This window comes from Lissotriton helveticus, chromosome 5_1 (assembly GCF_964261635.1).
Source record: "Lissotriton helveticus chromosome 5_1, aLisHel1.1, whole genome shotgun sequence".
NCBI classification, from domain to species: domain Eukaryota; kingdom Metazoa; phylum Chordata; class Amphibia; order Caudata; family Salamandridae; genus Lissotriton; species Lissotriton helveticus.
In genome coordinates, this window is record NC_136065.1 from 1,920,109,904 (window position 1) to 1,920,133,280 (window position 23,377).

The 23,377-nt window shown below is 44.3% G+C and overlaps 1 protein-coding gene and 1 long non-coding RNA gene across 2 annotated transcripts in view; one reads left to right on the top strand and one right to left on the bottom strand.

Annotated features, from left to right (window-relative positions):
- Window positions 1-23,377, bottom strand: part of IGFBP4 (insulin like growth factor binding protein 4) — a 324,466-nt gene that overhangs the window by 139,339 nt on the left and 161,750 nt on the right. The window lies entirely within an intron of this gene.
- The window catches only part of LOC144756029 (uncharacterized), a 33,350-nt gene continuing 25,477 nt past the window's right edge, over window positions 15,505-23,377 (top strand). The window contains exon 1 of the long non-coding RNA XR_013595007.1: window positions 15,505-15,546. This is a non-coding gene — a long non-coding RNA (uncharacterized LOC144756029). The remainder of the gene's footprint in view (window positions 15,547-23,377) is intronic.

Consider the following 23,377-nt stretch of genomic DNA (forward strand, 5'->3'; position numbering starts at 1 on the left):
ACAGTATCTTTATTTCTCCTAATGTTTTCCTCTTTCTATGTGTGCTGAATGCAGCACACATAGAAAGAGGAAAAAGACTCTTAGGAATTTTTTTGTGAACTAAGGTGCCCCTTCCTGCACAAAAAGAATCCTGCCTACAACACATGTTGCAAGGGTACCTGGTTTGGCGCTAGGCTGCCAAAATGGCACCAGCGCAGGAGAAAAGGACAAGAATGCACCGTATTTGATAAATATGATGCTTTCCAGTCCTTTCCCTGTGTTGCAGGGAAGCAGAGCAAGGTGACATGCTGCACTGCACCACAAATTGGCCCTAGGTTCTTAGCTGTTTTTAAAGATAATAAAGTCAGTCATTTGATTAGTAGTCAAATGGGGTAAACATCACTTACAATGAAACTTTTACAACGCACTACCATTACAACGCAGTCATTACAACGCAAACCATTACAACGCATTGCGCTGGGGGGCGCTGTAGGATAGGGAATATATTTAATTTACTATCCAACACCTTCCCTACTATCCACGGGGACTGGAGTTGGAATAGTAAATTAAATAAATCACTATCCAGCGCCTAAAAGCACTATGCGTTGTAAAGGTTTGCGATGTAAAAACCGCATTGTAAAGGCAGGCGTTGTAATAGCCTGCGTTGTAACGTCATACATCCGTCAAATGGAGATTATTCCAGTTTTTTGCAGGTTGGAATGATAAGAAGAGTCCCTACCTCCGGTAGATACGACAAAAAACTACTAAGCAATTGTTAGAGTGAAGGGCACAAGTGGGTTTGCATAAGGACAGTTTATTTATGAGGGACAAACAACTAGTACTGTATAGTTCTGCGCACACCGAGTCTTGAATATGGATCGCTGCATCGTGGGAAGTCAGAGGACATGAATCAAGTGTTCAGAGATGGCAAAACATGCATGCTGTCTGTGGACCACATGAACGACTGCGTGTTAGATCAGCGACTGAGTTAGATAATGGGGTATACCTGCTACATCATTGTGTACAAGGGATTCCCATAGTCTAGATGTGACATGATTACGGCCTGAATAATGGTTTCACTGGAAACTTAGGGAAGCTGAAAGAAAGCTTTCTGTAGCATCTTGAGGATTGACAGTTGTCAGAGACCAGATTAATTTGGCGGTTCAGGAATAAATCCTGATCGAGAAGGACTCCTAGATTCCTAACAGATTTGGAGGGCTACTGGAGTGTCATCCAGACTGTCAGGCCAACAGTGGGAGAACCAGATATTACCACAGTTACTGAAGACTACCTCAGTTTTGTCCTCATTTAGCTCAAGGCAAGTTGAGGACATCCAGCTGGCAATGTCAACCATGCTGGCTCAAACCTTTGAGTGGGTGTCAAAAACATGATCAGAAATAGATATGATGATTTGAGCATCGTCTGCGTAAGAGATCATGTTGAAGTGGTGAGATTTGACAATCTCTGCCGGAGGAGTCATGAAGGAATATAGGCATGGAAAAGGGGGCGGGCTGGACCTTGTTGTATTCCACAAGTAAGTGCGGAGGTGGTACAAATATAAGGAGGCATAAGAAAGGCTTACGTTCTATTTTTCAGAAAGAGATTAAGTCTATTGAGCAATCACCTACAAATGCACATGCTGTGCAGGGGTTGAGGAAGGATGATGTGCAGCACTGTATCAAATATTGCTGAGAGATCCATGAGGATTAGCGCAGCTGAGAGACATGATCCAAAATATTCCTGATGTCATTTGTAGGGGTCAGAAGGGCAACTTCTGTGCTATGAGCTGCCCCAATTGGATTGTGAAGACTCTAAAGAGAACTAGATTTCATCCAGTGTGAGAGCTGTACATTCACCTCTATTTCCAGGAGTTTATAAGTAAATCACAGAAGCAATATGGGACTGCAGCTAGGTATCAGATGGGAGGGTAGGTCCACCCGATCAATTCCAAAGTTAGACTGAAAATGTTGGCACTGATCACGGGGAGATCTTAATTTTATAGAGAGGACAATTCTAAGGACCAGATCAAGGGGACAAAACTCAGATAAAGAGGCAACATTCTTAGCATGGAAACCCTTATTCAGGAACCAAAGAGTGTTAGCTGGGGTGGAGCAATCAAAGTAACCTCTGGCAAAAATACGTTAAAACATTATTATTTTCCCGTCCCTTGAAACCCGCCCCTCCAACCCCATTCGTATTGTGGTGGCTGCCACTGATCTTGTTAATAAAGTAGTGATAACAGAGGTGACGCTGTGTTTCTGCAAGCTTCATGTTGAGTGAAATTCTTCATTATTAATAAAATATGTTGTTGGGGGCCAGTGAGGGCATTGTGCAGGAGGACTATGGCAGGAACCCGGGGGCTTGACCAAGACCTCTACTATTGGTCTAGTCGTAGGTGAGGTCACTCCCCCTCATTGGCTACAACAAGCTCATAGGCCTCTGATGAGGTCGGCTGGCAGAGAACATTGGGATCGGAGGCTGAGGAGGTGCAACAAGAACGAGAAGAGAGAGGCGGCGATTCAAGTGAGGATGACTGGAGTGAGGACAGTGGGAGACTCCCATTGGAGAGAGTCGAGATAACCACACTACTGACTTTCCGACTCTCGTGGAGCAGAGGGACAACCCTAGCGCCAGAAGAAGCAGAGGACCAGTCAGAAGAAATTGGCGGTCTTCCCGAAATCCCGGGGAAAGGCAAGAAGGACGAGGCCACCGCAAAGCTTGGGATGAGCTGGGCTTTAGACAAGTGGCCCAGGAGGGAGCACATATTTTATCTTGGTGGATGGGGGCATAGGGATATTTCGTGGGCATATGACAAGTCTTTTGGCTGGAGTTTGGTGTGATCATGTTTGTTTTCTGGACATGTTTGGTTTTGGCACATTAGGCTTTGTTTCTTGGCACCACTTGTATCATATATCTCACGGGGGAGAGTAAGCTGAACATACATGCACTAGTTTACTATTCCCTTGAAAGTGAAGGTAAACCATAAGGGAATCGTGATGGATTGTGCTCATAGATGCTTTTCTCTTCACAAAGGACTGATTATGACTCCCTTTGTGTAGCTATCGGACAGTGGGCTCGTTTTGCCTAAAAGCCACACTGGGTAGAATCGGTGACAGGATTGCCTTATGTACTGAGACCTGATATTTAAGGCCTTTGTCTTCTGTTTCCCGAGGGTGAAGTCCAACCACTGGTAGAGGGTCGGGAGACTCCTAAGAAGAGCCTTGGAAGAGACATTGGGAGACTATAGCTTGCTGGAGTTCATTTCTGTGATACCAATCAATTAACCCCTATATATCCTAAGAAGCTGGCGTGGGTTGTGTCTTAGCATCCTGTTACACCTGTCATGGGGAGTTGCTTCTTAGGGTATAATGTCAATGAACTGTTCATTGTTTGCAGATCTCAGTTGTTGATGACAGCTACTTTGTATTGTATTTCATTGTAACATTTATACAGCACTTACTACCACGTTGTAGGGTCAGAAGTGGTTGGCTACAAGAGCAGTACTCTACACTGAGTAGAGTGTGTGGTTGAAAAGGTGTTGTCTTTGTTTTGATACAATGTGGGAAGTGTTTCCATGTCATGCATAAGAACCACAGAGATCCAGCTGTCGTGTTATAGGATGAGGCGCATAGCAGTTTCACTGATGAGGAATTGTGAGAGACAGGCTCATAGTTTATAGTTTTCCATAATCTGGTAGCTTTGAACAGCTCTGAAGGTCCCATTGTGGTATTTATTATGACCACAGTCTCCTAAGCTGGTTACTGCAGTGGCATGTACTTTCTGAGATTTTTAGTTTAAAGTTTATGGTCCTGAGCAGGCATAGCTGGGAGGTAGAGATGCTGGGGAGATCTGCTGGATGGATTTTGTATGTAGCTAGTTGGCATCTGAAGTTAGAGTCCCCTGTTATGTAGTGATTTTTGCAGATTTCTTCAATTATTCCAAACCTGCTCCTTTGGTCATGAGTGGTTTATTGCTGTAGACAGGAACAGTAGTGGGTGATGAACATGACACATGGGAGTTCATGTATATGAATTATAATTTATACAGGTCTAACCTAACTAGTAACAACTTAATTCTACTCACAGTCGAAGGTGTAGGGAGAGATTAAACATGGTCAGAATTTATGAAACAAGGTTGGACAGAAAAATGGGGGGGGTTCCCCATCACAGTTTGACCTAGGGAGCAGAAGCTGCATTTTGTTCCCCATTTGTGACTAATGAGGTATTTCTTGGAGAGATTATTTTTCATTTCCTTTCTGAGTAAAGTGCCAAGCCTGCATTGTTAGTGCAAAACCTGGGTTTGTAGCTTGAGGCGAATCCTCTTTTGAACTTTTCCTAACAGGTCTATGTCTCACTTACTGCCAGCGCAGGTCCATCATGGTGGGAGCAATACTGAAAATTCTACACATTTATTCCAGGAATCTGTAACTTGTGTGCGTACTGAATCAGTAAGGAAGTTCAGAATTGGTATGGGTTTTGTCATAAGGAGTGGAGTTATGGGTGGCAGTGTGAGTTTCAGTCATTCTATGGCAGGGGTCTCAAACCTTTTCTGTACTGAGTGCTACTTACGGTCAATGAAGCGCATTGAGAGCTACTAATATTATTAGTGCTATATAATCTCCAATTTTTATATGTATGTTAATTCAACCAAGCAAAAGCTTTCTAGTTAATAAGCTGGGCTGCACATAGGTGAGCTACTCAGAGGTAGCTGGAGAGCTACAGTAGTTCACAAGCTGCTAGTTGGAGAGCCCTGTTCTATGGTATATGTATATGAAACATATGCATTATTCTTGCAGACTCTACTACCAATAAAAAAGCAAAGTAAGGCACCCTTTGGAAACATCTGTTGTCAGTACTGACAGGCCCATCTCTCCCATAGGATAACATGGGGTTACATATTTACATTTAATAAGTGCTAACTTTTGATTGGGAACAGGTTATCAGTTCATCTTTGGTGTCTGAGAAATTGTAATAAATCCTTTAATGAAAACTTTGTTTTTTAAGCTACAGTTTTGAATGGGCCACTTTTAGAAAGTTGGTGTTTTCCTGCCCTATTTGGTGCCTGCAACCTGTACTGGGTCACATGACTGGGTGTAGTTGACGGTAGGACTTTGTTCATTCCTTTCAGATAGCCACACAATAGAAGGAGTAGGTGTTCATGGATGGACCATCAACTGACAGGATGGGGCAGAGCTGGGCACAACCCCACTTACTACTGAATAGGATGTGCCCTACCTTCACACTAATGACTCGTCACCACTGCATTGTTCATGCAGCCTGCTTGGAGCCAGGGCAAGGGAACCAGGTAACTTCAAGGAATTCATAGGGAATTCTCTGGAAACTTCTACTTCAAAGAAGGCACCAGAAATAAATAGTGGACCCTCAGACCGAACTCTTCAGTACACTCCTGAACCTGTGGAAACTACCGAAGAACTGCTGTACTGCTATACTACTGGGAGGAATACCACTCTGCTGCCCTCCTACTCTGCTGCCTGCCGCCCTACTTACTGAGAAGGAAGACTGAATGTGCATCCTTCATCCCATGCTGAATTGACTTCAAGGGTCAGCAGACTGATCTCCTGTTTTGAGCTACAGGGACATAAACAAGCTCCAGAGACTCCCTGCAATTGCCCATCTCACATGCTGCCTGCACCTGCACCTGGACCTGCCTTAGCCCTGCTGACCACCACTGGAGTCAGTTCTTGACCCCCTAAGTAATGTCCCTCAGGTCTTGGGCCCTTGGTGTGGCCTTAGTTGAGCTCTCTTGAAGTTTTGAGCTCTTCACGAACACTGGATGATTCACACAAAAATCTTGTTGCCCGTACCACCCACCAATGCGAATTTCTGGCAAATCCGACTCTTCACGCCACAGCGACCATCGACACACAGCAGCACAAGATCTGCACTTAGCGCTACAGCATTGACAGCTAGAGGTAACCGCCAACGTGAAGCTCCAGCAACAACAGTACCAGATGCCTGACAGGATCTTAGCACTTCAGCGACAGCCATCCATGAAATCCGGCCTTCTCTTCGTGCTGTATCGAAGGCCATCTGCTCCTTGTGGCCCATTTCAGCGCAAACTGAGCTGTTCGTGCTGGACTTTGAGGGTAACACTTTTAGCTAGACTAATCAGGTCCCTGTATATGGACCACACTCCATCCCGAACAACCTGAGCTAGTGACTTTCACGTGGTCTTGCACGACCAGATAAACGTGAGTGGTGCTTTGTGCTTTTTGGCCCTATACTTTCCTGAAATCTTTAAAATTGTATATCTCCGGTTCTGCTGATTGGATTTTTGTAATTTTAGTGGTAAATTATTTATTACATTATACTCTATATTTCTAAATTGGTGTGGGATTGTTATTGGTTTGTGCTTTCACATGATCACTGTTTGAAGTGTTGCTTACATACTTTACACATTGTCTCGAAGTGAATCCTGACTGCTTATGCCAAGCTACCAGAAGGGTAAGTACAGTTTAGTTTGGGGTTTGCTCGTGACTTCACCCTGACAGAGATTGTGATTTTTGCTTGAGTATGGTTTCAAATCCCCTCAACCAGTAACCCAATTTCCAACAATGTGGCAATGTTTAGTTGTGCTGCCTTTTACTTCAAAGCCTTTTCATCCCAAATGGAATCAGTGACTGTTCTTGAATTGAAGAATTTGTAGCCAAACCTGCACCCTGCAGGCTTCAGCTGAGCTGGGCGCCGCCCACAATGCGTATCTAAGGTTTGCTGGTGTAGAACTTGACTTGTGTCGCAGTTTTGGCATGCTGCGCCCGGACACAGGCAGGTGACCGAGTTCTGGCCTAATCACAACTGCCGGAACTCCAGTCTAGTCAGTTCCCTCTCTATGCTAGCACTGGGGAGAGGACGGGGTTGCAGTTCTTCAACCATTTTAGTCTAGCAGAAGAATGCAAGCCACTCTTCATGGACACTGGAGAACAGAGCTTTGCTGTAATCAAATGTTGTTTTTTCTTATCAAGTTTTGGAGGTCTGGTTTAGGCCCCCCTGATGAAATAGCCTTTTAGTCCATTTTAAGCTAATAAACAAGAAGTGGGGCGTGAGGGTGACAGGGCATGGTTTTGCCCAGCAGGGCAAACACAGCATTTCATCCTCTGAGGCCCATAACACAATAAGGCAATAAGGCCTCGCGCCAAGAGACGCCGCAGTCTGTGTACAATATTTAACTGTTGAAATGAATCCCAGAGTCAGCACCGATGCAAAGCCTCCAGCGTGGATACAGATTGCCTTCTATCGTGGTCAACAGGCGAAGCCCCCATAACCTGACCTCACTTCACAGCTGTCAAAACTTCAGAGGTAAAAGACTCTGGAATTTAAAAAAAAAAAAACCTTTGTCTTGAAATCTATTAAAACCCGAGGCCCCTGCGGCCTTTCCTATCGTTAAGTCGGCCAGATGCGCTCCCGGATGGCTGCCCTTCATCTGTCCGCAGCTGGAATTCAGCTCTAAGCCGGCCCGTGCTTTGGGTGCAGGAAGGACCGGGCCTCAGGCGGAAGCGGGGCCTTCTGACGCCAAGGTTAGATGTGACGTCGGTACCGGAAGAAACCTTTGCCTGAGGTCCAATTCTTTGCTGTAGTCTGAATACTGCAAGGAACTTAGAGCTACTTTCACGCAGGAGTGACAATTTCCACTCGTTTCTCATTTTATGACCCAACAGGATGGCTTTAGGAGAACCTGCACAACTCGTCCAGCTCTGGTGAGACCTCAACCGGCTCAGAGAGCAGCGCTATCTAGCAACTAACTGCGATCTTACACGTTCAGACAAGAGACCCACCCCATAGGTTACATCAGCCGTTAAAGCCTGGACCTCAAAAACAGTACAGATCAAGCAAAAAAGCTAGAAACACAGATCATGCATGCAGTGCATCCATGTAAGTCACGAAAGGAGACAGAACAGAAAACACGTTCAGAGCAATACCGAGGAATTCCATTCTATCAGCAATAATTGTTCCCCAATGATTCATAATTTTTCAAGGAAAATATTTTGATGATGCACCTAATTCTGCCCCTAAATACAAGCATGCCATTTTCTGTACATAAACCAATTAATCATTAGCTTTATTTCGATAACATGTATCATATAAGCATAGTTCGACAAATATACAATAAAATAAGAACCTGTACTCCACTATGGCAAGTCCTTGCATACAGAGATTCACTAATAATATGCTCGCACAGCTTCTTTGGCATTCTAATATATTACAAAGCATGAAACAGATATCATTGACAACATTTACCTAAATAGTGTCCATGCCAGTTTCTACGAATTCATTTCATGACATGTATACATTGGTTAAAAGGGAGGTGTAAAAAAGAAGACAGTTCATCACAGCAGTATTTAAATAAAGTGCAGGTGCTATGTCAGTCTAAAAATACATTCTAGGTTTATAGAGGCATCCCAATGTAATCTATGAGTGCAGCATCACTTAGCTTTTTGAAATGCCTTCAATGTCACACGAGGCATATGGTTGGTCACACCACACAATGCCTGTCTAGTCAAGCGTGGCTTAAAAACATAGGGGTATATTATCAAGACAGGCGATAAAATTATCGCCGTTTTAGAGGCAGAAAACTGCTGCTAAAACGACGATAATGGGCTTGATAATATGCTCTATGGAATTCCATTTGAAGCCCATGTTAAATGTGAAGGACATCTAACTTGGGCGTCAATTGGAATTCCATAGAGCATATTATCAAGCCTATTATCGCCATTTTAGCGGCAGTTTTCTGCTGCTAAAACTGCGATAATTTTATCGCCTGTCTTGATAATATGCCCCTTAGCCACCCCACAAGAGAACAGGACGCTTGGGTCGGATTTTAAGATGCGCAGAGCAACCCGGTGGTCACGGGTGCCCATGTCACTACAAATTGGTTTTAGACATTTAGACCTTGCATTGTTGTAAGCAGGGCAAGCAAACATGACATGGGCAACACACTCCGTCGCAACTACACAACAAGGGCAACTTTCTGATGTGCTCTCGGCTGAGTGCCACTTAGATGTTAGAGTGTGAGCCAACCTAAACTGAATATACAGGGCCCTGTCCCATGGGACCTGGATCACATCCAGATATGGATCTAGACTTCTCGTCTGCTTGAACGCGAGAAATTAATCTGTTGATCTCCCCATATTCGGCTTACTAAACTCCTGGCTATCAGTCCAATCCCAGTGTTGGCGCTTGTGGTCCGCCTTGCTCAGGTGGTTTTGGGTGTCCCACGATTGTTTAAGGCAAAGTACATAAGCACAATGGACCCAATTAAAAAAAGCTATTTGCATGGGTAAGGTCCACTTACACATACAAATTGCTTCTGTAAGGTCCACTTACATATGCAAATAGATTTTGTAAGTCTATTTACACATGCAAATAGCTTCTGTAAGGTCCACAAACAATGCAAATAGCTTCTGTAAGGTCCACTTATACATGCAAGTAGCTTCTTTTACGCATGCAAACGAACCTTGCAATTCACAAGTTGGTTTTAAACTTGATTTATTAACACAGATGTCTCCGTGTGAGTAAATGACTTCTTGTGGAGGGTGAGCCGGTATTCCAGGGCAGAATTGCTAAAAAATGTGGAGACCCACAAATTTAGTTGTTTGTGGGAATATACAAATTCCTGGTCCAGTCCTTCCCTCACTGGAAATGGCGCGAGTTTTACTACAGACTAGGGTGTCAGTAAATCAGTTTTATGGGTGGGGGTGAAAGGGAACACACGCAAAATAGTAGGGGCATGGCAAAGGGGTTTGTCAACGGGGTTTGCACACAGAAGTTAAAGCAATTAATACAAGCATTAGAAATGCAATCGGGCTCGGATTTATTTGAGTTTGAGCTAATGGCATTGTAAATGCCAATGTCTTTTTGCCATGTGTTATGGAGTGTGTGCATGTGGTGTGTAGTGGAAGTATGTTGGTTGAATTGTAATTTTACCAATGGTGGCATGCTGTGCTTTATATGAATATGTTTAAAAGTAAAGTGTACCATACTGCGATTGCTTGGTGGAAAAGTGCACTGCCGGCTGGAGGTGTGTGTGCCTGGTGGAAGGGTGCACTGACGGCTGGTGGGTGTGTGCTTGGTAAAAGCGTGCACAGATGGATGATGGTTGATGGTGTTTGTGCATGGTGAAAGCATTCATTGACGGCTGGGGGTGTGTTGTTGTGTGTGTTGTTTTCTGTGTGCTGGTGAGTGTGTGGTGGTGAGTCTGTGGGGGTGAGCCTGGGGAGTGAGTGTGGTGGTGAGTGTGTTGTGTTGAGAGGTGACAAGTGTGTGGTGTTGAGAGACTGAGGTGTGTGGTTTGTGTGTGCGTTATGTGTGTGTGGTGTATGTGTGTGTGGTGTTTTCTGCACACTCACACACTGCCCCTACACATTCACACACTGCTCACCCGCACACTCCCAATGTCACCCTGCATAGTCACACACTGTTTACCCTGCACACTCATTCTGCACACTCACACAATGTGCACCCTGACACACTGTCTCTGCAGTCACTCTGCACTCACTGTCACTCTGCACTCACTGTCACTCTGCACTCACTGTCACTCTGCACTCACTGTCACTCTGCACTCACTCTCACTCTGCACTCACTGTCACTCTGCTGTCACTCTGCACTCACTGTCACTCTGCACTCAATGTCACTCTGCTGTCACTCTGCACTCACTGTCACTCTGCACTCACTGTCACTATGCCCTCACTGTCACTATGCCCTCACTGTCACTCTGCACTCACTGTCACTCTGCTGTCACTCTGCACTCACTGTCACTCTGCACTCACTGTCACTCTGCTGTCACTCTGCACTCACTGTCACTCTGCACTCACTGTCACTCTGCTGTCACTCTGCACTCACTGTCACTCTGCACTCACTGTCACTCTGCTGTCACTCTGCACTCACTGTCACTCTGCACTCACTGTCACTCTGCACTCACTGCCACTCTGCACTCACTGTCACTCTGCACTCACTGTCACTCTGCACTCACTGTCACTCTGCACTCACTGTCACTCTGCACTCTACAGTCACTCTGCACTCTACAGTCACTCTGCACTCTACTGTCACTCTGCACTCACTCTGCACTCACTGTCACTCTGCACTCACTCTGCACTCACTGTCACTCTGCACTCACTCTGCACTCACTCTACAGTCACTCTGCACTCACTGTCACTCTGCACTCACTGTCAGTCTGCACTCACTGTCACTCTGCACTCACTGTCACTCTGCACTCACTGTCACTCTGCACTCACTGTCACTCTGCACTCACTGTCACTCTGCACTCACTGCCACTCTGCACTCACTGCCACTCTGCACTCACTCTGCACTCACTGTCACTCTGCACTCACTGTCACTCTGCACTCACTGTCACTCTGCACTCACTGTCACTCTGCACTCACTGCCACTCTGCACTCACTGCCACTCTGCACTCACTGCCACTCTGCACTCACTGTCACTCTGCACTCTACAGTCACTCTGCACTCTACAGTCACTCTGCACTCTACAGTCACTCTGCACTCTACAGTCACTCTGCACTCTACAGTCACTCTGCACTCTGCACTCACTCTGCACTCACTGTCACTCTGCACTCACTCTGCACTCACTGTCACTCTGCACTCACTCTGCACTCACTCTACAGTCACTCTGCACTCACTGTCACTCTGCACTCACTGTCACTCTGCACTCACTGTCACTCTGCACTCACTGTCACTCTGCACTCACTGCCACTCTGAACTCACTGCCACGCTGCACTCACTGCCACTCTGCACTCACTGCCACTCTGCACTCACTGCCACTCTGCACTCACTGTCACTCTGCACTCACTGCCACTCTGCACTCACTGCCACTCTGCACTCAGTCTGCACTCACTCTGCACTCACTCTGCACTCACTCTGCACTCACTGTCACTCTGCACTCACTGTCACTCTGCACTCACTGTCACTCTGCACTCAGTCTGCACTCACTGTCACTCTGCACTCAGTCTGCACTCGCTGTCACTCTGCACTCAGTCTGCACTCACTGCCACTCTGCACTCTCAAACTGCACTCTAAAAATGCACTCTCAATCTGCACTCTCAATCTGCACTCTCCACTCTCAAACTGCACTCTCAAACTGCACTCTCAAACTGCAATCTGCACTCTGATTCTGCACTCTCAAAATGCACTCTCAATCTGCACTCTCAAACTGCACTCTCAATCTGCACTCTCAACTCTCATACTGCACTCTCATACTGCACTCTCAAACTGCACTCTGCACTCTCAATCTGCACTCTCAACTCTCAAACTGCACTCTCAAACTGCAGTCTCAACTCTCAAACTGCATTCTGCACTCTCAAACTGCACTCTGATTCTGCACTCTGATTCCCACTTCACGTGCCTTTTCAAAATTCAGCAGCAAGAACTTGTGCACTTGTGTTTGGGATTGGAATTGTGAAAGGCGGGTGGAAGTTCCGTATATCCCAGCGGGTCCCCCCCTACCGGCATCTTTTTGTCCCCATACCATGTAAGGCATGGTAATGGGCACAAAGCCCGCACATATAAATGTCTCAGAAACTTCTGAAACCCACATAAATGATGGTTTGCAATGGGTGTCAGAATTATGAGTGTGTCAGAAAAATCAGACAATCGGTTTAAACCTGCTGAAATTTACTGGGTGAAAAATGCTTCGTAGGGGGTAGGATGTGGAATTTGCTGAAATGTGGGACACGAGCTGAGTGTTATTCCCCATTTCAATAGGGAAACTCGCAAATGGCATTATGTATTTCATTCGATAAATAGTATACCACAAGATCTCGTTAATTATTGGGTACGAAAAATAACACTCAATTCTTAGGCCCTAGAAATGTAGTCTTGATATGGTTACTGGGTTCCTTTGTGAGCCCTCGCTTTCATTGCACGTGTACAATCACAATGGCTATTTTTGTACATAGCGCGTCATACTGCAGTGGTACCTTTTAAGAACTTTAAAAAACAGCGTTGAACGGCTGAGTAGGTCTCTCTACCACGTTGTCACCTACAGGTCACATTAGATTCTTTTTTATGTATATGTCACATTAAATGTCACCAACAAGCGCTTAACTTGCTGAGTTGTCTTGCCTTGTTCCTTGCCCCGCAAATCCCCCTGAGATAGTATACCATGGACGTGAATGGTTTAGAGAGAATAAAATTAATTAAATTAACAAACGTAGGTTGTGGAACACGTAACAAAGTCTGATAATACAAGTGTTTAGGTGTATAAGGGATAGGTACTGAGTGAATTTGGCCGCTCTGTCTCTTTTTTACCAATTATAGCACTGCCCCAAAATAATAATGCCCCCACCCCGCTACAATCACTCTCTTCAGAGGGTGAGAACCTAGCCCCTGAGAGTGTGCATTTCTGAACACAGTATTGCTGTGCCTTGCGGTATGCGTCTCTGTAGCTGGAGGGAGGGAGCGCAGGCGGAGGGAGGGGGCTCTGGTGGATGGCTGTTTGCAGGCTCCAGCAGCAGCGACATGAAAGGGACACTCCTGGAGTAAGCTGCTGCTGAGTCTCAGCGGCTCCAGGAGGGGGCGGGGAACCTCCTCCTTACCAAACCCCAAAGATGGGGGCTTTTGCCTGCCCACCGCCCGTGTCCCTCCCCTGCCAGGAAGAAATCGCAGCATTAACAGTCATTAATCATCCTAATATGAGGAACCTGCTGATCTGAGTGACTGGCACATGGGAGCTCTGCGTCTAGACACGGCGCACTAGAGCTGACTGGGCTCTACCAAAAGATGCTAGAGAGGGCGTCATGGAGGCAGGGAGACAGCATGGGAGTTTAAAGGGTGTATTAAAAGACGCAACACCGAACGGTCCACACTCAAAAATTAATAGCCAGGATATTTTATCTTACCCTGTGGGAAACGAAGCCCCTGTAGCCAATGGTAGAAGTTTCACAGTTAAAGTCCAGTGGCTACTTCAAATAAAGCTCAGTTGTCTTGAGTAGTAACCGAGTCTTACCATCTAATACGGCGCACTGCAGTTGGATATTGGATGGAAAGCTTACTAAAGGCTTGAATGTACTCCGGATTCCCGGCCTGGCATGCAGCAGCTGCGCGCTGAGCGCTGCTGAATGGTGAACGCGCCCGGCCATCTGGATTCACTTACGGAGGCACCCTGACAGCTCCTAATTATAATTAATGTACTTCTTTGCGCGAGCACGAACGAAAAATGCCCAAGATGGCGGAACAAAACTACATTTACCCTATCACTTCAAGCCTATTAAAACGACAACACAACGAAGACGAATCACTGGCCAGATGACAGAACACACTAAAGAATGTGTGGAATTTGTCTCGCCAAAGCCCTAGGAGATACTTTTTTTTTCTCTTCTTTAACATTAGGATCTCGAAACTCCTCCCACTTACGTGGGCGGAGGCCTCGCCCTAAAAAACGAGTTTTTGAAAATGCATGGATGAAAATGGCAGAGCTGTGCTTGCCAAAAACAACAACAAAATCATGGCCCTTTACAAAAATGTATAAAAACAGTTAATGAAGCAGAAGTGAAAGCAGGGATTGACTCACCAGTCCTGACAGTTTTTGGATGGATGTGCACAAGTGAAAGGGCATGCATGATTCACTGTGAAGAGAGCCTGTAGCTTAAGTGGGCAGACCCATTTCCACTTAATGTTTAATGCTGTGATGGGCCTAAGCAAACTGTAAATGATACATAATAGGAACAACGGGTGTAGAGGGATGGGCAATAGCCCTTGTATGTATTTTTGGGTTGATGATACATCTAAAGCTTTCTATAGTCGACACCTAAAAAGAGTGCATGTTTTGTCACTTGAGAAAATTGAGTTCTCAAATCATATCTGCGAAAACGTCTAAGGTGCTACAGCTGGATTCAGCTATAAACTGACCCCTAAGAGGCAGCAAACCAGTGTGTGCATCCTAATGACTGCTGTGAATGGGGACAAATGTACTGTTGGAGACCTTTTCCCAGATCCTGAGGTTGGAGGAAACATCTAGCCGTATAAAAGGTCAGAATGGATGTCAGCAAAATACTGAACAGGACGTCAGGCATTCTTTCTGTGTCAGAAGGTTGATCCTACAATGCTTCCTCAGAGTAACTTGGTTAAGAAGTTAAGGCCATATGAATGAGAATTGCTATGAAGATTGAACCAGATCTAGTCTTTACCTCCCAGTATTAGCATATGGGTTTGTTGAGGAGGGCAAGAGTTGACATGCTGGTGGTCTCTTTGATTATTGCCCTGCCCCCTGATATACCTTCGTAAAAAAATAGCTGTCCAGAAATTCTCATTTTTGATTTGTGTTTTTGAATCATTAGAGAAGTAATTTAGCTTGGGCAGACATTGCTAATCTGGGCCAAATTTTTCTGGATGACATTTTTAAAAAGGCAGAGGCTTTGGGGGTTTAGTAGTCTTATAAAGACAGAAAATAACTCCTCAGAGCAACCCATTCTCCGTTTTTCAAAATGGCAGCTCTATAATGATGTGTTTAGCCATAATTTTGGTAATTTGGTAATGTATTTCAATATTATTTTCATTTCAGGTTTTCCGTTGGTTCAAATTCGTAAACATGTGCGAAGCAGGTAGTAACAGAGGATCCTTACCTCCTGACAGTTTGTTGCTAACTAAAAAATCTGAGGACTCCTTCAACTATGAAAAATGTCAAACTAATCTGAAAGAAAAGCTAACATCAACTGCAGCTGGACAGAAGAGAGTTCAAGATGCTGCAGTAATACGGAAAGACGAAGTTCAGAAAAGATTGAAACTGATGGGTGTAGAGGATCAAATATGTTATCCCTAAGTACATTCACATGTGCACAGGTGCTACTTCTTCAGCCCAGGTTCAGCTACCCTTTACTCAGGGTGTTAAGGTGCTGCATTCTCAGCTCCAGAGGGAGGCATTAGTACAGATTCCGTGTAAGGAATTCTCATCCTTGAGTTCTATTTTGGACACTAGGATGCATTATGCGCAAAAAATAGGAACAAAATCACAAGCACTACAAACAGCAGCTGCACACATTCTGGTTGTATGTCTTATTCCTGAGAGCTTGTGTAAACTTTTTGCAGTAAATGGCATCAAATTACGTGATGGGTGAAGTAGCATAATTTCAGGAATTTTGTGAAACAAGCATAATGGAAATTTACCTGAGATTACACCAGTGTAATGTAAATTTCGCCCAGGGCTAACCCTGTGTCAACTTTTCCCCCTGGCAGGACAAACTGCTTATTTGTACCATTACAGAAGGGAACAACAGTACACAGATTGGTCTCCACACCATCCATAAGAGCAGATGGTTAAAAAGCATAGGCTCAAACGTTTCCTGCATTGCTTGGGCATATGATATTGCTGCACTTATTGGCAAAATCGGGTGTTGTGTCGTTTGCTGCAGCCAGCAAAAGAAAAAGAAAGTCAACTCCCAGATATGGATTTTTGCCCACTCCAGGCAACATAGCATTTTGGCAGTAGAGCGCACCTTGTGCCTTAATTAAACAGGCATTATTTCTTGCTGTTCTTGAGATTTGGCCCTACCTAGTGGTGTACGACTGCTTTCATATAACTTCACATGTGCATTCGGAGACACACATTCAGTGTTTGAGACATCTTAAGTGCAGGATAAGAAATCTTAATTGTTATCTAGCTGGAAAATATCTATAAATGATGAAAGGCTTTGTGGACCCACTAGGATTTGAACCTGTAACCATGAGTCAAACACAGATTTCTGGCATGAGGCATAAGTTGTCTGAGGTACTAGACCTGGCTAGAAGTGCTGGCCCTGCTACCAGACAAGCCTGATATCTAGCATCCAACTCTGACCCACCCGTAGCTGCTTAGGCCAGGGCCTATCGCAAACCCCCATGATTAACCTAAAGCACTGCCTGACCAAATGAGAAAAGAAGATACAGATTGCCAACCACATTTGTCAGCCTTTTTTTGTGAGTGTCATGTTCTGGCTGTTGGCAGTCGGTCAGGAATTCCTTGGCGCTTGTCCCTGGCAGCATTCCTTCCTCCTGGAATCAGGCTATGGAATCCAAATCCATTGCACATGCATGGGCTTACATGCAAGCCACTCTGCATGTTAGATGAGGTTTCAAGATTCTGGTGTTCACTATTAGAGCTGACCAAGATCTTCCAGGAATACTTCCGCCCCTTTCCACCGGTTGGGTAGTAAAACACAACCTCATTGGAGTTGGAAATAAACGAGAAGGAAGCTGTAAGGTAGGAACGTCAATTCATGAGGATCCCACCAAATGGAACTGACCAGAGAAGACCCTACCATTTGAAACTCCCAGAACATCTCAAGTGTTACTGTATCCTCTCTCACACATTAGAATCCAAAACAGGAAGTAAAATAGTTCACAGCCCAAGGGTCACAGTGTTACATGACCTGCATCACTACTGATAGCTAATCCGTGACTGAACAAGATTGGGTTTGGATCCAAAGGCAATCCCAGTAGGTGTTTAGTATGAGATGCATGTTTCATCCAGTGAGAGATGGCAGAAGGTAAATTTCCCCCTCTCCAGGAGGAGTTTGGGTGAGGCTACCCGCTAAAAACGTTTATGTTAAAAATATGTCCAAATAGTTTTTGTTAAGGCTCAATATACCAAATATATTGCCTATAAAGCTGAAGGTCACCCGGGCAATTCTGAAGAGAAATTCAAGAGATGTTGCAGTACTAGAAGGTAGCAATATCATGAAGCATTATCTTTATTCAGAAAAGTGTGTGTTGGTCTCTGAGGCCTGGGTGGATCAAATACTCCCTGTATCAGTTCCCAACCCAAACAGGCTCTTGTCCCCTAGTTTATGGTGGAATGTCCCTGTGTCACAAATGTCCTATCGACACTTGATAAAATAAATTGGTGGATGTTGGACTTGACATCCTTGGTGTGGTTTTCCCCCAACTTTTTAGCCTTCCAGGCTCCTTTTTTAGCTGACTTTGCTCTTGCTGGCTTTAGGACTCTGCACACTGTATCACTGCTAACCAGTGCTAAAGTGCTTGTGTTCTCTCCTTTAAACATAGTAACATTTGCTTACACCCAATTGGCTTATTTAATTTACTTGTAAGTCCCAAGTAAAGTGGTACTACATGCACCCAGTGGGTGTAAATTAAATGCTACTAGTGGGCCTGCAGCGCTTATTGTGCCACCCACTTAAGTAGCCCTTAAAACATGTATCAGGCCTGCCACTACCGCTTGTGTGTGCAGTTTTAAACTAACAATTCAACTTGGCAAAATAAACCTTTTGCCAAGCCTAAACCTTAATTTTCCGTACATATGTGTCACCACTGTGGTAGGCCTTAAACGGCCTATAGGGCAGGGTGCAGTGTGTTTAAAATGTTGGACATGTACTTTTAACTTTTGTGTGTACTGGTAGAAAAAGCTCCTAAATTCGTTTTTCCCTATTTTGAGGTCTACCTCTCCCATAGGCTAACATTAGATTGCATAATTACATTTAATAAGTGCTAACGTTTGATTGGGAACAGGTTAGTGTTTCATGTTTGGTGTCTGAGAAATTGTGATTACAAATCCTCTATAATGGTAAAGTCGGATTTTAAGTTTCTATTTTGAAAATGCCCCTTTTTGAAAGTTGGCTTTTTTCTGTCCTAACCACTTGGGGGCAGATTTATGAGGCCCTTGCGCCTCCTTGCGCCGCAATTGTATCACGTAATGTGACGCAACGGCGGCGCAAATAATGCACCCTATTTACAACGTGACGCATCTAGGAGATGCGTCACGTTGGAAACCCCTGCGCCATAAGGAGGCGTTCCTGCGCAGGGGAGGGCGTTCCTGCGCAGGAACGCCTCCTAAAAGTGGCTGAGTGAAATCTATGAGATTTCACTCAGTCACTTTCTACGTCAATTACTTACGCCTGCTTGGAGCAGGCGTAAGGGTGACGCACCATGCATTGTAGGAGTCATGTCACACTTGCGACATGACTCCTGCAATGCGCCACCCGTACGCCGAGAGATGCGTCACGCATCTTCACTGCCTTGCACCATGGTGCGCCGCATTGTAAATGCGGCGCACCATGGGTGGCGGAGCAGTGGCGCACTGTGGCGCACATTAACTGGCGCATCCCTGGGGATGCGCCAGTTAACATAAATCTGCCCCTTGGTGTCTGCAGTCTGTTCCTTGGTCACATGACTGAGGAATTAGGTGTGCCTGGATCAGCCATCAACTGCTAGGTGGGCAGGCGGAGCAGGCACAGGCCCACTTGCAACTGGATAGGCTGTGCCCTTCCTACACAAAAAGAACTTTGATTATGCAGCCAGCATAAAGCCAGGTCAGAGGAGGCAGGAAATGTCAAGGACTTCAGAGGTAATCCTCTAGAACCTTCTCCTTCTTCAAAGTGACCACCAAACGAAATTCGTAGCGAGCACAGCATCGCATTTTGCGATGCAGTGCGCACTACGAAATTCGTTTTAATAATTAAATTGTGTACTTACCTGCAATTATCCATATGCCGGTTTTTAGGTCCCTCCCCCTCCCCGCCTCCCTGCCCCACGGTAACTCCCTCCACGGCCCGCGGCTGCCCAATACTGGATAAGAAAACAAGTTACCTGTAACTACAGTTATCCTGTATTGGTATCTTTAATAGATTCACATGCCCCCACCCTCCTCCCCGGCGAGTCAGTTTTTTATTATTGGTGAATCTCAATTCCCACTTGTGCTAAGAAAATCTGAGGAGAACTGACTCTACTGGGAGTGTTCTAGAGGGTGCTGGTAGCTGATTGGTTGGAGCGAACTTTTGGTTCTTTTACTATAATAATGTAGATAGGCTTCTAAGATTTAGGCCTGAGGCCTTTTTCTTTTAGCCTACTACTGTTATTTACTTATGGCACTACTTTTGTAATTTACCGTGGGACTCCCGCCTCAGCAACGGGGAATGATTCAAGCATGTGAATCTATGAAAAGATACCAATACTGGATAACAGTAGTTACAGGTAAGTAACTTTTTTTCTTACCCACACTCACCCACACACATTCAATGATTAACTTACGTTCATTCACCTTATGAGTAAATGTAAGTTAATCATTCATAGTACCCCTTCAAATTAAGCTTCCCTGTGCGATATACCCACCAGTCACCCCAGTCCTTACACTCACTCATTTTCATATAACACTCACTCATTTTCATTTATCCACCCATAAAATCTCATTCACCTTCCAACTGATTCAGTTCGCATTCACCCACAAGCTCTATCAATCCCTACAATCATTCACTCTAATGCACACATTGTTGACCATCCGAAAAACAGCATTTTCACCCATACAAATCCACAAAAAAACGGGTTTCAAGCGTCTGATTGATCAGCAGAGGTTGACAATTACATGTGGCCACTTATGGAGAATGAATATATTTGACAGGGGAATAACTGATTATATGATAGGGGTGCACACTCCTTATGTGGGCCACACCTACTTAGACATTCAGGATTTCTTTAAATTGATGTATGAGTTTCCTTTAGAAATGCCTATTTTTTGGTCTGTCTCTTAGATAAACTCTGCCTCAAAATGCACATCACTCATGACATGGTCAGTGACATCACTGTTTATATCTCAAATTATATCACTGATGACATCATCCAGTGACTATGGGTGTTTCTAAAAAGTTTATGAGTGTTAAATATACATACCAAGGTGTATTGGTGAATCAGTTGCTGTATGAGTGACTGATTGGATGATTCAGTGGGTGCGTGAGCAACTGACTAAGTAAATAATTAAACATCTCAGTGAATGTATGAGTGAATGACTTGTGTGAATGTCTGTATCTGTCAGTTGCTGTCTAAGTGGCTGCATGGGTGTGTGACTGGGTATGTGAGTTTCTGAATGGGTGAGTGATTGGTTGTACCTCTTTTGGTGTATGAGTGTCTCTATGGGTGGGTGATGAGCGAGTGGGTGAGTCAGTGGCTGTATGGGCTAGTGAGTGAGTGTGTGTGGGACTCTATGGGTGAGTGATTGTCTGTAGGGGGTTGTGTTGGTGAATGAATGGATGTGTCAGTGGTGTATGGGTGAGTAACTGCATATGTGAAAGGCGGTATAGGTGAGTGCTGGAGTATAAGTGACTGTATGTGTGACCAAGTGATTGTGAGAGTGGTCGTTTGGGTAAGTGTGTGCTTGTGTCAGTGAATGTATTGGTAAGTGAGTATATGTTAGTATCTGTATGAATAAATGAGTGTGTGTATAAATGTATAGGTGTGTAAATAGCTGTATGATTGACTCCATAGATGACCAGTAGGTGTGTGAGTAGCTCTGTGAGCGACTGTGTGTGAGTGGCTGTATGAGTGGATATATTAATGGCTGTATTAGTGAGTGAGTGGGTGTATGAGTGGCTGTATGGGTGTGAGTGAATGTGTGTGTAGACCTATGGATCAGTGAGTAGGTATGTAAGTACTGGTTTGAGTATGTCAATGGTTTTGAGAATGGTAGTGTGAAAGTTGGAGTGGGTGTATGAAAGGTTTTATGAGGGTGAGTGGGTGTGTCAGAGATTCTGTGGATGATGTCATCAGTGATGTCACTGACCATGTCATGACTGATGTAATATGTGAGGTCATAATCAGTGCATTGTGGGGGCCCAAGTTATAGTTAACTCAGGTAACTATAAAGGCTGAATTTCTCTGGTTTTATACGAGTGAAATGTCAGCCTAACTATAACGTTCCTGAAACCTTTGGTTTGTTTAGTGAATTTCTATGCTAAAAAAAATGTTAATTCCTAACTATAACGTCCCTATAACCTTTGTTTTTTTAAGTGAATTTCGAATGTTTTTTAACTAGCAGTCGTGTTTAATCTGGTGACAATTTTGGGCAGGATATTCAGGTCACTATATTCCTTTCGGGCAATATTTTCGTTATCAATATTCTGACATACAACCATATATAGCCCTTGCCCTTGTAGCAACCAATGAATTGGCTAGAATGCCCCATAGAAATGATATGTTTAGAGAGTGTTGAAAAAGATGGGCTGTTTTCCCAGGCTCCTCATAAACTTTGTCTTCTGTAGAGACATTCCTTACACGGGCACAGTTAGATTATTATATAAAATAGGGAAAGAACGTTGTTTAGTCTCCATATTGATGCATTTGCCTAATGTTGAAGGAATGAAAACAAAAGTCTTGAACTCTGACCTTCTCACGCTTATGCCCACTGTGCTTGGGAGCACACGCTTCAACAGGCATATGTGGCTTGTCAGTTGTCCTGACGTGTTCATTTCAAAGACATGTGTAGTATTCTGGGTTTAGTATTTATATTGCTGCACTTCTCTGCATCTAGCTACTCAGCCCATACTCCAACTGTTCCAGGTTAGAATGTGAGTGTGATTGACATGGATGGAATGCTTGTGTGACTGGTATGAGGATTGGCAGTTGGAGTATGGGCTGAGTAGCTAGATGCAGAGAAGTGCAGCAATATAAATACTAAACCCAGAATACTACAACATGATTTAGAACAGACTTCTCCAACGAGTAGCTCGGGAGTTGCTTCTAGCTGTCCAGCTACCTTGAAGTAACTCTTCTGAATGCAGACCAGCCACTAAATTAGAAGCTTTTCCTTTGTTTGAATGAATATATAAATGCCAAAATACAAAATCAAATATTGGGAAGGAAACTGTGTGGATTTCAAATTACTGTACGATTGCATAATTATGATAACTGCATGACCATATTTATATTTTCTCTAAGTTGACCTAACAATAGTAATCATCATGACACACTCACACCTTGACCTAATTGTTACACTTTTGAGGTGGTGAGACACTATTTCCTGTCGGGTGCTACTAACTCATTAATGTTTTTAACCGATTTTAACCAACAGTGATGTATTTTTCTTATTATTTTCCGCAGCTATGTCTGGTAACCTTTTTGGTACCAGAAATATTAAGGCGGTCCAATGATATAGGACCTTTTGGTTGTTTAAGACACCCTACACAAGATACATGATGACAATTATGTTTCTCTCTCTCTCCACCTATCCTGTTCTTTTTTTGTCGTTCTAGATTGGATCACTAGAATAAGGATGTAACAGGTGGCACTACTCTACTTTTGGGAAGCCGCCCTAAATACACTTCCACTCACCTACTTTTATTTCTGGTCCTGAAGAAGCGCCAAGGATCTCCTCCTGAAACAATTAGGGGGGCGAAACATGTTGACCCAATAAATATAAAATCATAACCACACATATCTACACCTAGCTACTTAGGGCCATTATAACCCTCTAGCAAACTCAACCTTCTGGTTTTTTACTTATGACAGAGAAATCCACCTATTAAATTGATACAGCAATGATATCTTCTAGTCATTTTAATACCCACTCACCACCCTTTGAGCACTACCCCACACGCATAATACAGCGAGAACTCAAAAGATCTCCTCAAAAGCGACCCTTCGGAGGACCTGTAGGGTACTGCAGCGCCAGCCCCA